The sequence below is a fragment of the Delphinapterus leucas genome, chromosome 3, assembly GCF_059928025.1.
Source record: "Delphinapterus leucas isolate spDelLeu-1000000601 "Yukka" chromosome 3, BTC_Dleu_Yukka2, whole genome shotgun sequence".
Lineage (NCBI taxonomy): Eukaryota > Metazoa > Chordata > Mammalia > Artiodactyla > Monodontidae > Delphinapterus > Delphinapterus leucas.
The window spans coordinates 150501079-150516632 of NC_143131.1; the positions used below are offsets into that span (position 1 = coordinate 150501079).

General features: G+C 38.4%; 1 protein-coding gene across 9 annotated transcripts in view; it reads left to right on the forward strand.

The window, feature by feature from the left end:
• LOC149749737 (UDP-N-acetylglucosamine--peptide N-acetylglucosaminyltransferase 110 kDa subunit-like) overlaps positions 1 to 15554 on the forward strand; it is a 78086-nt gene that overhangs the window by 21955 nt on the left and 40577 nt on the right. The window contains exon 4 of one of the 9 annotated variants that reach the window (XR_016392479.1): positions 1172 to 1214. The exons of the other annotated variants lie outside the window; for them this stretch is intronic. The gene's annotated coding sequence lies outside the window, so the exon portion shown is untranslated. The remainder of the gene's footprint in view (positions 1 to 1171; positions 1215 to 15554) is intronic. 9 annotated transcript variants of the gene reach the window in all.

Consider the following 15554-nt stretch of genomic DNA (forward strand, 5'->3'; position numbering starts at 1 on the left):
TGATAGGGATCGCATTAAATCTGTAGGTTGCTTTGGGTAGTATGAGCATTTTAACAATATTAATTCCTCCAACCCAAGAACATGAGATGTCTTTCCATTTGTTTGAATCATCTTCACTTTCCTTTATTAATGTCTTACAGTTCTCAGCGTATAAGTCTTTTGCCTTCTTGGTGAGGTTTATTCCTAAGTATTTTATTTTTGGGGTTGTGATTTTAAAAGGCATTGTTTTTTTACATTCCCTTTCCGATATTTCATTGTTGGTATAAAGAAATGCAACCAATTTCTGTATGTTAATCTTGTATTCTGCTACCTTGCTGAATTCGTTTATCAGTTGTAGTAGTTTTCATGTAGAGTCTTTAGGGTTTTCTATATATAGTATCATATCATCTGCATCTAATGACAATTTTACCTCTTCCCGAAGGAATTAATCTTGAAGTTCTACTAAGACTTTTGGGATACCTGTTTTAATGAGCCACTACTTCCTGCCTGAGATTGCACTATGCGCCAGAGATTCTAGAATTAGCATACTAAAACTAATAATGCAAACAACAACAACAGATCTTCACAAACCTTCCTTGCAAGGAAGTAAAGTCCACTGGAAAAACAGACAAGTGAAACACACATTCAAAATGGCAGTGATTCTCAAACATTTATGTGCTGAAAAATCATGACAAGCATGATAACCAGAGCAATTACTAGACCCCTTCTCCAGCTGGTCAGGTGTAAGTCCTGTATCTGTATTTTTGGTGAATGCCTCCAGGAGAGTCTGAGACAGATGTTCTCAGTTGTCGTCAACCTTTAGTGTGCATCAGATTTGCCTGAGAATATTGTTAAAACACAGATTGCAGGGCTCCAGTGCCAGAGTTCTAACCAGTTCCCAGGTGTGGCTGATATTGCTGGCCCAGGGACCACATTTTGAGAACCACCTTTCAAAACTCTGCAGTATGCAGTTGTGTGTGTTGTGAATGCAGTATGCGGTTGTGTGTGTTGTGAATGAGACGGGCCCAGAGAACCAAAGGAGGGCAAAGGGACTGCCCTAAATTAGTCAAAGGTAGCAATAGCAGCTAGAATTGATTGACCCAAGAAAAAATTATAAGAACTTTACCTGCATTTGCTCATTTAATCCTTTCAGTAAGGTACATAGGTGCTACTTAGTGTTCCTCTTTTACAGGGGTGTCCAGAGAAGGTAACTACTTTGCCCACGTCCTAAACTGGTAAGTAACAGATTAAGAATTCAAGTCTAGGAAGTGTGATTCCAGAGCCCACACCTCTACCCTTTCTGCATGTAGAGAGGAGTAAAGGGTTGTCAGTGAAGCCTTCCTGGGGGCCCTGGCCTCTGAGTGTAGATAGAAGGATGAGTGGACATAAAGATCATTATTTGTGTGTGGTGGGGGTCGGGGAGGAAGTATGAGGGCTTCCAGAAGAGCCCGCCCTCCCCATACATCTGCTATAAGCAAGTCTGATGATCAGGAGTCCGGAACATGAGTATGACTATGGGATACTGAGAAGGGTTCTAGAACCCTGAGGTTAGAGTTCTGGATCAGTTAGTAGGTAACAGAAAGTGAATGAGTGATTTACCTTACTTTCCACGGGTAGCAGGAAGTTTGGAGATAGTCCCTCTAGCGTTAGTCCAGCTGCTGAAGGGCATCACCAGGGGACTGGGTTGCTTCGCTCTTCCAGCTTCCACATCTCTAGCACGTCCACATAGCTTCAAAGTGACCCCAGAATCTCCAATAGTGTTCCAACAGTTTGGGCAGGAAGAAAGAAAAGGAAAAAAAAAAGAAATTAAGTAAGAAAAAAAAGGCAGTGTCTAACTCAGAGAGCAAATTTTTTACCACAGATGGTCAGCAGACTTGCACTTAGATCTCATCAGCTCGGATTCTAAACTGGCCACCTTAGCCTTAAGGATAATGGGGTCTCCTAAACCAGGGCTCTGATAGTAAGGAATAAGGAGAGAGTGGTACTGATTAGCAGTGCCTGCTGTCCCAAACAAATATTATCCCCAAACTATTTTTTTTTATCCTATATTTTACTTTAAAGAATGGAGGGGAAACATTATGTATCTGTAAATAGCCTTTTAGAAAGGGTACAATTATATAGTTATACAACCCCCTGGAGGGCTCCTTTCTTCTAAAATCTCTTTAAAAACTGTTCAAGGTTAAGGACATTTTTATCTTAATTTAGTAACTTGCTGTCGATTATCTTGGAATGACATCCTCTCTCTGCAGATGTTCTGTCAGGCTTTAGAAAATTCTAGAAGTGGACAGAGAAGTGTTATGGTACATGTATTTGCAATATGCACGTCTTTGAAATGAAATCCATTTAGGGACCAAAAGGCATTTCACGTCTTTGCTATACATTTTCACATATTTGCCTTTCCAGAATTCCTTTGAGCAAATCTGTTAGATGTAACCCATCCGTTTCTCCCATCTGAATTCTTTATTACTAAACGTTCTTCAGTATGCTCTCACTCCCCTCTGTCAAAGGCGTTTCTCTGGGTCCTCACCCTTCTCATCTCATATGTGAATGCGTATCTTAAACTGAAGCAACAGTCTGCTATGACTTCTCCATAACTTGAAGAACCTGTCTTTGTGGGAAAAAAAGTAGACTTACTAACTTAAAAGGTAAAATGTGCGCAGTGTTTCTGAGAATTAAAAACTAAGATAAAAACATAAGCAATGGAAAAAACTTACAGTGGATCCTTTTCAAAGACTTTATTTTACAGAGAAGGCAACTGAGGTTTAAAGAAAAAATGCGTTAGTTAAACACTAAATAATAAACCTTAAACCTCAGTGGAGCAACACATGGACAGTTCATTTCTCACTCACTCAGGAGTGTAGTATGGACTTTGGTGGTCTGAGGGTCAGTTTTCTGCTCAGTTATTCAGGGACCCACCACCTTCATCAAGTGGCTCTACGTTTGTCCTAAAAAGGAAAGGAGAGAGGAAGCTGCAAGCTACAATTATCAACTCGTTATCCTTCAGACATAAACTCTTCAGGTCACCTCTGGTCACATTCTTTGGGATAGAACCATACCCAGATGCAAGCGGAGATGGAGAATGTTGTTCCTATCTTGGTCCTAGTGATGCCTCTACAGGCTGGAGGAGCTAATTAAAGTGTAGTCAACAGCTCGTTGTTTCTGCCACAATGAGTGATTAGCCTAAGACTGTGGATTAATTATGTGTGTGTGTCACATATACATATAATACACACAAACATATATACGTGTGTGTATATATACATTTTTTAGCATGAGTTGACACAGGGGGCTTCTGCCGTATCAAAAGAGTACAAACTGCCTCTTGTTGCTTTTTCTTAATTGAAGTTGACTACTACTATCTATTTCCCTTCATTTTGCTACCTCCCCCCCACCTTTCAGTATTATATGAAAATTCTGAAAGAAATAATTTCAAAGTTTCCAGTGCTTTTAAAGGTAATAGAATACTCAGACCTTAACAATTTTCCTGTGTGAAACTTTTGCCAGACTAAAATAGTTAACTTATGAAAAGTAAATTTAGATTGATACAAAAGAGAAAATAAGCTGATTTTTTTTTTTTTACACAAATGCCCTGAGCCAGGGTGGAAAATAAATGGAAAACTGGAGGAATTTAGATCCTTTTATTGTAAATTTAAATATTTTTAATTGTAAAAATAATACAGGCTCATTGCAGAAACTCCAAAATTGAAAGGATTTAAAGAAAAAAGGAAAAATAACTCAAAATCCCATTTCTGATAAATCATCTCTGTAACATTTTTGAGGGTATCTTTTGAAACTTTTTTGTGACGGGGTGCATATAAATACAATGCAAGTATAAAATACCTTTAATTATTATATCCAACTACAAAACAGTTCTATGACATTTTTATTTAGTAATATAAGTATGATTACTCATCACCTAATAAAAATCTGCAGCATCATTTTTAATGGTTGAACAGCATTCTATTATTTATTTAACCAGTCCCTACTGTTCAGCATTTAGATTATTCCTGTTTTGCTTTGCTAAACAATGAGACAAGCATCCTTGTTCATATGTCTTTGAGCATTTGTTTATTTCCTTAGAATGGACTTCTAGAACTTGAATGGCTGGTTGTCAGTTCTGGTACATACTGACGTATTGTCTTCCAGAAAGGTTACCGTGCTTTTTATTTCTACCAGGAATTTAACATCCAGTGTGGTTTCTTACACACACTCATCAGTACCAGTATTATCAATATCAATACCAGTATTATCACGTTTTTTAAAACTTTGTCATTCTAGTCAGTAAAATATGACACCTGAATTATTTTATTTGTATTTCTTTGATTAATAATAGCAAGGTTGAACATATTTTCCTATCTTAATTGGCTGTTAATACTTTTTAGTTTGTGACTTTATGACATCCATTTTTCATCGATGTATAACAACCTTTTATATATCAATGTGTTTATTTTGTTTGTTGTAAATGCAATTTTTTTCTCTTCATTTATTAATTTTTATTTTGTGTGTGTTGAACTTCTTTAATACTGTCAAGTCTATTCAAAAACCCTTTAATGAACACAACAAATGTGGAAAATCAGTCACTCTCCTGCATTTTGTAATCAATGTATTTCCTTTTGGGCAGTATGGAAATGTAAGTTCTTATTTCATCTTATGGTTGGAAAGAATCTATTCCCTCGGAAAGGGATTATAGTCTCCATGATGCAGTAATGGGAGATTTTATAGGGTAGGCAGGGTCTACAGAAGAAAAAACCCTAAATCACACTCCATTGGTGGTTGCCTTATTTATAAAAATGGCATTTGAGGTTGTGTGACTGCCATCAGGTAAGCAAAATTAATTTTTAGCATGAAGTACTCCTATCAGCAAGAACAGCCTAGGATAGGCTAGCGGTAAGAAGTGAGGGGTTATGGGATTGGGGCATAGCCTCTGTTTCCTCCAACGCAGCTGGAAATTTAAACTGTGGGGCTCCTGCTTGATCCAATCAGCCCAGCTAGTATGTGTTGCCAGGTAGGGTGAATAGACTCAGAAGTACAAGAGCTCATCCTTGGTCCCCTCTGGAAATGAGCAGAGAATACTGTGTCAAGCAGAGGTGATCAGTCCATGGTCTGGAGACTTGGATCTCCTCACATAGTCCTTAAAGTCAGGGTGAGACAAAATGCCAATACAAATTATATTGATGACAGTATCAATGAGGTGACATTGAGTCCTTTGACCCAACGTGTGTCTGCAGTGTGCCATCCATTAGTAAATGGGCAAAGCCATTTGACAGATCTATCTGATACAATGAATGAATCTGACACTCATAGTTTGAAAAACTGAAACTGTATCCATTTGTCAAGAACAGTGGCTACTTGTTCTGCTTTATTCCCCCTGGTAGAACTAGGTGACGTTGCAGGCAGTAAGACGTTCGGCATTTCACCCTGGAGTAGCCCCAAAACTGAAGAAGCTGTCTTATCAATAGTTAGCTCCTTGTCACCAAGAATATTAAAGTAGATTTGTATGATTAGCAAATTAAAGAGACTGTAGTGCCTACCACTACTGTATTCACTAAGGCACCCAAGTTATTCTAAAGAAATCCTAATAATACATTAGGACCGTTTTGAATATTTTTATTTGATTAGCCATAATCTTCTAGTTCTAACATCCATCACCATTTTGACCACTGAAACTTGGCCTTCTTTTCTTACAGCCTAGCCCTGTGGTCTTGGGCTAATCACTAACCTGCTTAGAGATACAATTTTCTTCTCTATGAAATAGAAACAATATTATATGCTTTGAAGGGCTGCAGGAAGATGAGCTGTAATGTTTATCAAGTGCCTAGTAAGTAGCCTGGCCCATAATAAATACTTGGCTAATTGTAGATGTTAGTTTCATTTTTAGTTTTATTTCCAAACATTGCTCTTTACTTTTGGAACTGTAAAATTTGTTTTGAGAGTGGAGGACTTGTTGTTTGGATTCCTCCAACACTCTCTGTATATTCTGTACTTCTATCCCTACATCATTTATCTTAATGGAATAAATGATCTTTGGTCTGGTGATTCCAAGGTGACGAGGAGCTAAGCAGATGTTCAGTATACACCTGGAAGTATGGATTTTCATGCCCAGTGCAAATGTGGGAAAGGCATTATTCCCACATTATAAAGGGGGTAAAGACCTCCAACTTGAGGAGACTCTGGGTTGAGAGATGAGAGATTTACAGGTACTGTGTTTATCCTACAGGGTACCACAGGGGCTTTTATGTTCTGTAGCAAGAATTTGCACCTTATACCCTTGTAGTTAGAAGTAAAGCATACCACATAACTAATACCTAGTAAGCATTAGAGTTAGAATAGATACCATTTATTTAACGTTTCCTTTGTGTTAAGCATTTTACAGTTACAACATATGGATGGATACTATATTGTAATGGTTAAGAGTGTAGTTTTTTGAGCTGGATAATCCTGGATTGGAGTCTCATATTTATTACCTCTTTTTTTTTCTGTTTTATTGAGGTATAATTGACAGAATTGTAAGGTAGTCAAAGAGTATATCATGATGATTTGCTATACATATGCGTTGTAAAAGGATCCTTCCCATCACGTTAATTAATACATCTAACAGCTCATGACACCTTTTTGCTTTTTTTCTTTTTTTTGTGAGAACACTTAAGTTCTATTCTCTCCGAAAATGTTAGTTATACAATACTGCAGCTGAAAGTTTGTACCCTTTTACCAGTCTTCCCCTCTTTTCCCCACCCACACCCCAGCCCCTGGCAACCAGTTTTCTACTCTGTTTCTATGAGTGTGGCTTTTTTTCTTTTTAGATTCCATATATAAATGATATCATTCGTATTTATCCTGTCTGGCTTATTTCATCAGCATAATGCACTCCTGTTTCATCTATATTGTCACAAATGAAAGGATCTCCTTCATTTTTTTAAGGCTGAATAATATTCCATTACCTCTTAAATGGGTGACTTTTGGTACATTGTTTACACTTTCTAAGCCTCAGGGTTTCTTTTCTTCTGTAAAAAAAAAAAAAAAAAAAATATATATATATATATATATACACAGGTTATTTTCTGATATGTGGAATGTTTGTTGAATAAACAGATAATTAGTTGAGATCATAAATGTGACACTTAGCACTGTATTAACATTTATTAATACTCTCCCTGTTAATTTCTACAATAAATTGTATAATAAGTAACAATAATAATAGTACTACTAGTAGTTTTAGAAAATGCATAGGATGTGCCAGGCATCATATACTGTACTATCCTCCTTCATGTGCACCACAAGTTACATGTGGATATCATCTTCCACATTGTTTCCTTTAAAGAAAATTGAAGCTCAGCAAGATTGAGTAGCTTGCTCCAGATGTGAACTCAGGTCTGAATCACTCCACATATAGGTTCTTAATGACTCCATGTCTTTAATTCCACATCTGCATTTGTTTGTTGTTGTTGTTTTTAACTTTCCAAGCATCTGATGTGAAATTCCTTTCTCTTTGGGGAATTTTCCACTTTGTGGGTCTTGGTGAGAAACAGAGCCTTCCTCTCGTTATACAAGCTGAACATGTCAGATACACTGTTTACTCACATGCTCAGTCTCCCTTACAGATGGAAAACAGTCGGGCGACCTCGGGTTGGCCAACTGCACCCTTCTCTTGGATTTTGAATTACAAATAAATGATGTAAAGAAGCAAGGCCAGCAGTGCTGGGTCAACCTCCTGTTTCCTGTTCCTGCTTGGTAGCAAGGCCAGCTAGGACTTATAACATCACTTTGGCCTGATCCTATAATTGCAATAGCATAGGCTTGGCTTTCGGTTGTTTAGTCTGCTTCTAGTTACTGAGACCTAACCATAAACTTCCAGAAGTTTCCTTTTCTGCTCAAATTAGCCGTATCTGGTTCCTGATGATTACAAATAAGACCTTTCCTGATATACAATGGTGACCTACTTATCCAGGCAGATGTAACATCGTCCTGGCGGGGACAGAGGGCAGGCAAGTTCCTTGAACAGCTGAACAAGAAGAAAAAGACCTAAGAAGGAAGAATTGAAGCCAGTTCTGCTTGTGTTATAATTCTACCCGCAGCTGCCTCTGTTTCACAGACCACATGCTAAGGACCGTGTCCCTTCCCCTGTAACAGACGAGCAAAGTAGACCCAGGCCTTCCAACCCAGAGACCAGCTGAGCTCTACCGTGGACAATCTAGGATGTGAAAGACTTCACTCAGTGTCTTTGTCACTTGACATATTGTTCCTCTCTTTGGGAAGTAGCTTCTTTGTGTGACAAGAATATGCTAAACCAACACTTAAGTGGACAGAGGTGAAAGATGCCAAAATTAGCTACAGAAAAAAAGGTGTAAAGACTTGTATTTTCTGTTATTTGAAGGTGTTAAGACCCCACATAGAATATGAGTCCTTTAAAGGAAAGTTGTGAATGGCCCAGGGAATGTTGAATTTCCATGTGGCCATATGTTCTTGATCGGTCACGATGATGATGATGGTAGCAGCAGTAGCATTTATCAGTGTTTCCTGGGTGAGAGGCACTTTATCCTAATGACCTTTTATCCCCATGACGACCCTATGAAGTAGGAAATACTGTTTCAGCATCTTCAGAGTTTTTCTTTCTTTTTTTTTTTTTTAATCAGGAATTTACCCTAGATCACAGTTGGGTGGTAGAACGACCAGAACTGGACACTAGCCTTTCCTGAATTCCCAGAGTGTGATCTTAGCAGTTGTATTGCCTGATGCAGAGCCATGTAAATGTTGCCAAAGCAATGAAACGTGTACCTATTTCTAAGAGATTCTAACTCAGAAGCTCTGGGGTTTAAGTGCAGAGCAGTTGAGTGTGATTGTCTTTACAGACAGTAGATAACTTAAGAGAAGTTGTTTAAAAGTATATTTGCATATTGCACTACACTCTCATGTCTGTGATTGGTTAGCTATTGAGTAACTAACACAAATCCCAATCCCATCTCTAATCTCATTCATCTCTTGTATATTTGACCTAATTGAGGCAGTATTTTTTTTGTTCTTTCCCACAAACACACATCGAACATCCAAAACATGCTTACCATTTGTGAGCATATTCTCTTAGTTATTTAGGAGTTGAGTAAGAGTGAGAGAGAAGGGCTTCCCTGGTGGCGCAGTGGTTGAGTGTTCTGCCTGCCGATGCAGGGGACGCGGGTTCGTGCCCCAGTCCGGGAAGATCCCACATGCCGCGGAGCGGCTGGGCCCGTGAGCCGTGGCCGCTGAGCTTGCGCGTCCGGAGCCTGTGCTCCGCAACGGGAGAGGCCACAACAGTGAGAGGCCCGCGTACCGCAAAAAAAAAAAAAGAGTGAGAGAGAAAAAGACACATAAATATGAAATACGGTCATCATTTTTTTAATATCCTTTATGTTGTTAATCCCTCTTAGCATTTACTGCCATTCACTCATTTGTATTATTTGGGGTATAGCAGTTTATTCACACAGCATTTTTACATATGGCTTATCATTTGTATTCTATTTTAATAACACTAATAATTATAGACTATTGACAAACTCATCAGACCCTACATATTCATTTCAAAATCATGAAAATAAGGTGGAAAATGAGGTGTAAAGTGGAAAATCTATGTGTACGTTTTCATTGGTGGAATGAGGAGCTACCTGAATATCACTCCTTTAGCTTTTCCTTCAAATGGTGCACTTTTTCCTCCATGCATAGGAGTCACTTCCATTAGGTAAACAGTAGTCTTGAGGGCAAACCTCAGAAGTAGAAACTGGAGAACTTTTCAGTTATGGTAAAATCAAACCTATTTTTCTTCAGTAGTGAAAAAAAATTCTTCATGAGAAGTTCAACCACCGTGAGTTCCATGGTGAAAAACTTTCCCCTTATAGATGCAACTTCCCCCAGAATTCTGAGAAATGTCGGTAGTAGAGAGGGGTGTTGCATACACCTGTTTCATTTCCCTCTGACTTTTCCTTCTCCTTTCTCTATTGACATTAAAATCTATAGTGAAAGCACATAGTAAGCAGTCTAGGACAAAATCTAGAATTATTCTTATGTGATCAAATGTACTAAAATAACAAAAGCAAATCTTATTTCTAGCTAATAAAATAGCATTCCTTATATGATGTCATATTATGGTAGAAAAGAAATATATGCGTCTATTTTCTTCTATATTAAAACTGCTAAGGAGTGGGGACCCATGAACTAAATCAATTGTTTTGGGTTCAAGTTGTAGTTTTTAGTAGCCATCCTTCTTAGCAAGTTTTCAGCAGCAAATGTAGTTCGTTTACTATCACCACTAAATGTGCAATTGTGTAGATTTGTGGAAAAAAGTATTATCAAATACATATACTTTAAAATGATTTGTGTAAATTTATCTATTCATATTATTATTCTCCCCAAGTAAATCAAAATCTATATACTGTGTTTTTCTTCTATAGCTTAAAAGGGGAATGTATGTTGAAACTTATTCAAATATTTATTAGGTGTCTACTAAGTGCCAGGCACTCTACTAGGCAGTAGAGCTGTTGTATTAGAGGTGGAAAATGTCCTTGACCTCCAGAACTGATACTCTTGTAAGAGAAATACTGGGTCAAACTAAGTCAACAGTTTCTTTGCTACAGAGCTTTTTACCAGTCTTGTGAATTATGAGTCTCTGATAAGGAGATGTAGTGGACAACAGATCCCAAATTTATTTGAAATCTTTTCCTTCATGGACTGTCTCATAGGATTTATGATCCACTGAACACACTTGAGACACACTAGTTAGTATTCTGCAGTGGTTAGTTAATTGTTTTCTATTAAACAACTATATACTGAATCCATGATATTATTATCTGGATTTTTTGGAGGATACAATGATGTACATGGCCACTGTGATGATAAGGGGGTCCAGTTTAGTTAAGAAGAGAAACAAACCACAGGAGTTATAACTTAACGTAACAAAAAAATACACACACATATACATATATTTATATGTAAATTACTATTTATATAGTATACAATGTCTTCTGAAGAAGATAGAGTTGTTTGTAACTTGGGATCTCACAGGAGGTTTCACAGAGAAGGTAGACCCTGAGCTGGGCAGAATTTCAGTAAGTTAATTTGGTTCTGACCGTACGATAAAATCAGGTATTTGCACTGGTCAATCTGACCTTGATGGAACAGCATTCCATTTGCAGGGAATAGTGTGATCAAACATGCAGTGGTAGAGATTGCCAGATTGTAATATTCCAGTGCCTGGAAAGTGTTGGAACATCTGCTTTCTCCACGGTCTAGAAAAGTGAATCTCAAGTGAAATGGACGTATAATGGAGGCCAGTGCTCTTTGCTTTGTACACTGCTTTGATTCTACAACATACAACAATGTAGTGATCTGTTTCACATTGTCATTATTCGAGAGGGTTCTTAGTAACAGGAGTGGAAAAGGAAGACCTCCCTTCCTGTGTTTCTGCCCTATGCTCTTAAGCCAGAAAAGGTACCAACATCACTGACGTGACCTTGTCTCAGGTATCTATCAGGATCTACTAGAATCATTCTAGTGAAAGGTAACTAGACGTCCAAAGGACTTAAAAGATACACTATAACCTCTGTATACTTTATATACCTGGTGAAACAAAAATGTCACCTGAGTGGTCCCCTTCCCTAGAAATACCAGTATGTTTTTCCAGTGCATGGCAGAACTTTGCAGGTAAAACTGGGATAAAGGTGAAGAACAGTCTTAAAATTCTAGTCCTTGAACAGCACCTAACACACAACAGGTTTTCAATAATCTTAGCAACAGTATTCACAAATAATGACCGTCAGCGTAACTGCTCTTTTGTGCCAAAATACGTTACCATATTCCTTTTTTTCCTTCAGCTTTACAACTTGGGTTCTACTATTGTTTCCATTTTACAGATTAGGAAAGTGAGTCTCAGAGATGCTAAGTCACTTGGGCAAGGTCACAGAGCTTGCAGGAGATAAACCTGCACCCTTACTGTTGGATCCTACCAACCAGACCATAATTTAAGTCCTTCAAAATATACCTCAGAACCTTTGAGTAAATTAATGAATAAATCCTCCTAGTCAGACTGACCAGATCATTATATTAGGTTCAGCTATAAGTGGAGGAAAGTCATAATCATAGTTGGACAGTTAATACAGTAATTTACTTGCTTTGAATTTTCTAAATGATGTTTAGCTGGTAGTTTCATGATGATAACCATCGAATAAAAACAGGCATATTTTGGTGTTTGGAATAAGATCTCGTATTGAGTAAAATACGTATTGATTCCTAGACCTATATGATGTGAGTAACAGATGACATTGAGATGTCGTCTAGAAGTACTCCTGTGCAGTTCATCATGTCAACCCAGCTAATAATTTTAGAATGTTCAGAGTGAATAATATATGCAGCCATAAAGCATATTTCTAATCAATGCAAATAATATTTTTCCTATGCTAAACCCAGAGTTAAGTTATAACACGCATCATAAGATTAATGGGCCATGTTTTCTTCATCACTTTGCTAAATTTCTTAGTCTGGAAACCATTCAGAAGGTTGCGAATTGGAGCTGAGCAGTAGTAGTGACACTGTGCCTCTGATGATGAAACTATTTCCACCCCGACCCCTACTGCTCCCTTCTTGGGAAAGAAGGCAACATGTCTCCTAGAAAAAGTCACAGGTTTATAAGCTGGCTTGTATAATACGTTTGGAGGAATAGTGTGTCTTTTAAGCAGAGCCTATCTCGGCATATAAAATAATTTTTACCTACCATTTAATGAAATTAACACTCACTTTGAGGCTCGGTCTTTTGCCATTTGACTCCTGGATCACGTCTATGGATATATGTTTTTCTTGAGACGAAGTGTGAACCCAATATAGTATCCATCATTCAGTCTATCTAGCTGATGTACATCCTCTGAAGCACAAGCTCCCTGAGGCCAGGCACTTTATCTGCTCTATCAGTGTAGCCCTGATGCCTAGTGTCTAGCTTTTGGAGATTCTTAATAAACATTTGTACTGAATAAGGTATGTATATGGTGAGCAAAAGTTGGCTTCCCATTTTACAGTCAAGAGTATCCCACTCTTGTTCTGTGAACACTGGATAGCAGAATCTTACTGTTATTTTTCTGTTCCCTTTGCAAGATTCCTGAAAGGGCATTCCTGTCCTTAGAATGTCCATCTCCTCCCATCTTCCTGGAGAATAACTCTTCTTTCTGAAATACTTAGCCCCATTATTGACTCTTTAAGACTGAATGTATTACCTCCTTACAAACAGGAAAATGCAGTGCTTTTTTTTTTTTTTCGACAATTTATCACCAGAAAATTATTCTAGCACCTGAAATTCTGGACCTAAAATGCCTGGACTAGTGGTTCTCAAAGTCTGGTACCCAGACCAGCACATCAGCTGCACGTAGGAATTTTTAGAAGTGAAAGTCTTGGGTCCTGCTCCAGACCTGCAGACTCGGACACTCTGGGGGTGGGGCCCACTACCTGTTTCAGGAAGCTCTCTGGGTGATGCCGATGCATACTCAAGTGTGAGAGCCACTGCTTAGACCTAGAGCTTAAGGTTTAGGCTTTGGACAGATCTGAGTCCTAAACACTACTGAGACACTGGAGTGGCCATGAGCAAGTTACTTCTGGGAACCTCTTAGCATCTGTGTGCCTTGCTTAGCTAATAGTGATTTTAATTAATTAGAATAATGCACACGGTGTACTCAAGAGAGTAACCAAAGCATACGTTATGTTCCATAAATTCTAGCTGTTTACCATTATCATCAATCAGAGCTTACTGACACATCCTGAAGACATTCTTCTAATAAGTGTAATAATGTGGTTTGTAAAATTAACAGCTTAGAAGAGCATATTACGAAGTTCATCAGACAGGGTCTCAGCAGGAAATCAGGGGTACATCAATAGGGATAAATTGAGCCCAATGTAGAGAATCAAGAGATAGTGTAGTGCCCTGGGTTCAGTAAAAGTGTGGCTACTTTATAGGAGATGAAAGAGAAAGGAAGCCTTGCTGGAGAGAGAGTCCTCCCCAAAGATGCTGTGATGCCCCACAGAGAAGCACTATACGTTAGTTGGGGGATGCAGCCAACTCCCAGCAATTTGGCAAGAATTAATACCCTAACTTCACTCCCCTCCTTCATTCCCTACAATCTTCTATTGGTACTCTTCATTGGTGAGCCAAACAGAAGCCAGAGCAAGGACACTTACTAAGATAGGCCATGCAAGCCATCCATATAGAGTTGGGTGGAGAAAGGATGTGGAAGGGCAAATAGGACATATTTCCCGCAGGTGGTGAGCGAGCTGTAAAATCACTCGCCCTTCTAACATCATTGCCATTGCAGGAGCACGGAGGAGCAAGTGGTTAGTTCTGACTTGGCAGATCCAGGAGACTGTAGGACAGAACTGGTATATGAGTTGGGCTTTAAAGGTAGATTTGAATTTTAATGGAGAGTATGGAGTAAGAAATGGTGAAGAACCAAGGGAAAGGGAGATTCATTGCAAATGGAGAAAAGAAAAGTGGCATAAAGACAAGAAAAGTCAAGACTTACGGAAGAGATAGCAAATACTCTGCGTGTGACTGGAGCAGAGAATGGGTAGACAAAGGCTGGAAGTTAAGATGAAGTCATCCTTGAATAACATTAAAGTTTCCTCCTTTAACCTCAATTTCCACCTTCTACTCCCTTCACTAACATTGGAAAATTAAAAGTGAATTTGACTGGGTTGGTGGCAATGGCAGTATGAAGCAAAGAGAGGAGAATAAGAGTAAAAAATTTAGTAGTACCTTGGTGAAGCTGGGTAAATGATGGGTGGTGGTGTCACGTCAAAGCATGGGCAAGTGATTGTGACAAATATAGGCTTATTTCTTGACTATATGACTTCAGTTAAGGTACTTAAGCCCTCTAGGCTGCAGTCTCCCAACCTGTAAAATGGGGATAAAACCTCGCTTCCTCCAAGGTTTCTGTGAGGATCTAATGAGAAATGGAAGTAAGAGTTGAGTCCAGTAATCAGTTTTTAATACATATAAACTAATGTGAGGATAAGGGTAAGAATACTTGCTATCATTTATTGAATACTTATTATGTGTCCAATATTGTGCTAGTCTATTTACATATCTTTTCTCACTTAGCTTTCTTTTATCTGCCTTTCTATAGGCAAGAGATAACTGATGGCTCAGTTATGAGGAAATGCAGTTGTGAGGAAAATGTCAGAGGGAAAATGTACCAGAAAGTTAATTCCTAATGGATCTGTCAGCCTTAAACAGAGCATGTCTGTGCTAAAATGTATAAAATATCTGTGCTAAAACTACTCAATTGGGCAAGTTTTGATAAAGTATTAACTTAATGAATAGGCATAAACAGCTTGGAGCTTTTTGGAGGGTATGTGGTAATCTTAGTATTGGTGTGATGACTTTTGAAAGTTCTATGGCGTATAGAAGTCAAAAAGAAGACCCGGAAATTGGGAGAACTCTCTCTGAAAGTTATTGGGGAAGTCTGGCTAGTAAGACTCCAAAAGGGAGAATCAGTAAGAGGCCAGGTTATTCATAGGCCTTCTAAGAATGTGTCCATGAGAAATATTTACAATGATTGGATGCCGGAATAAAGGAG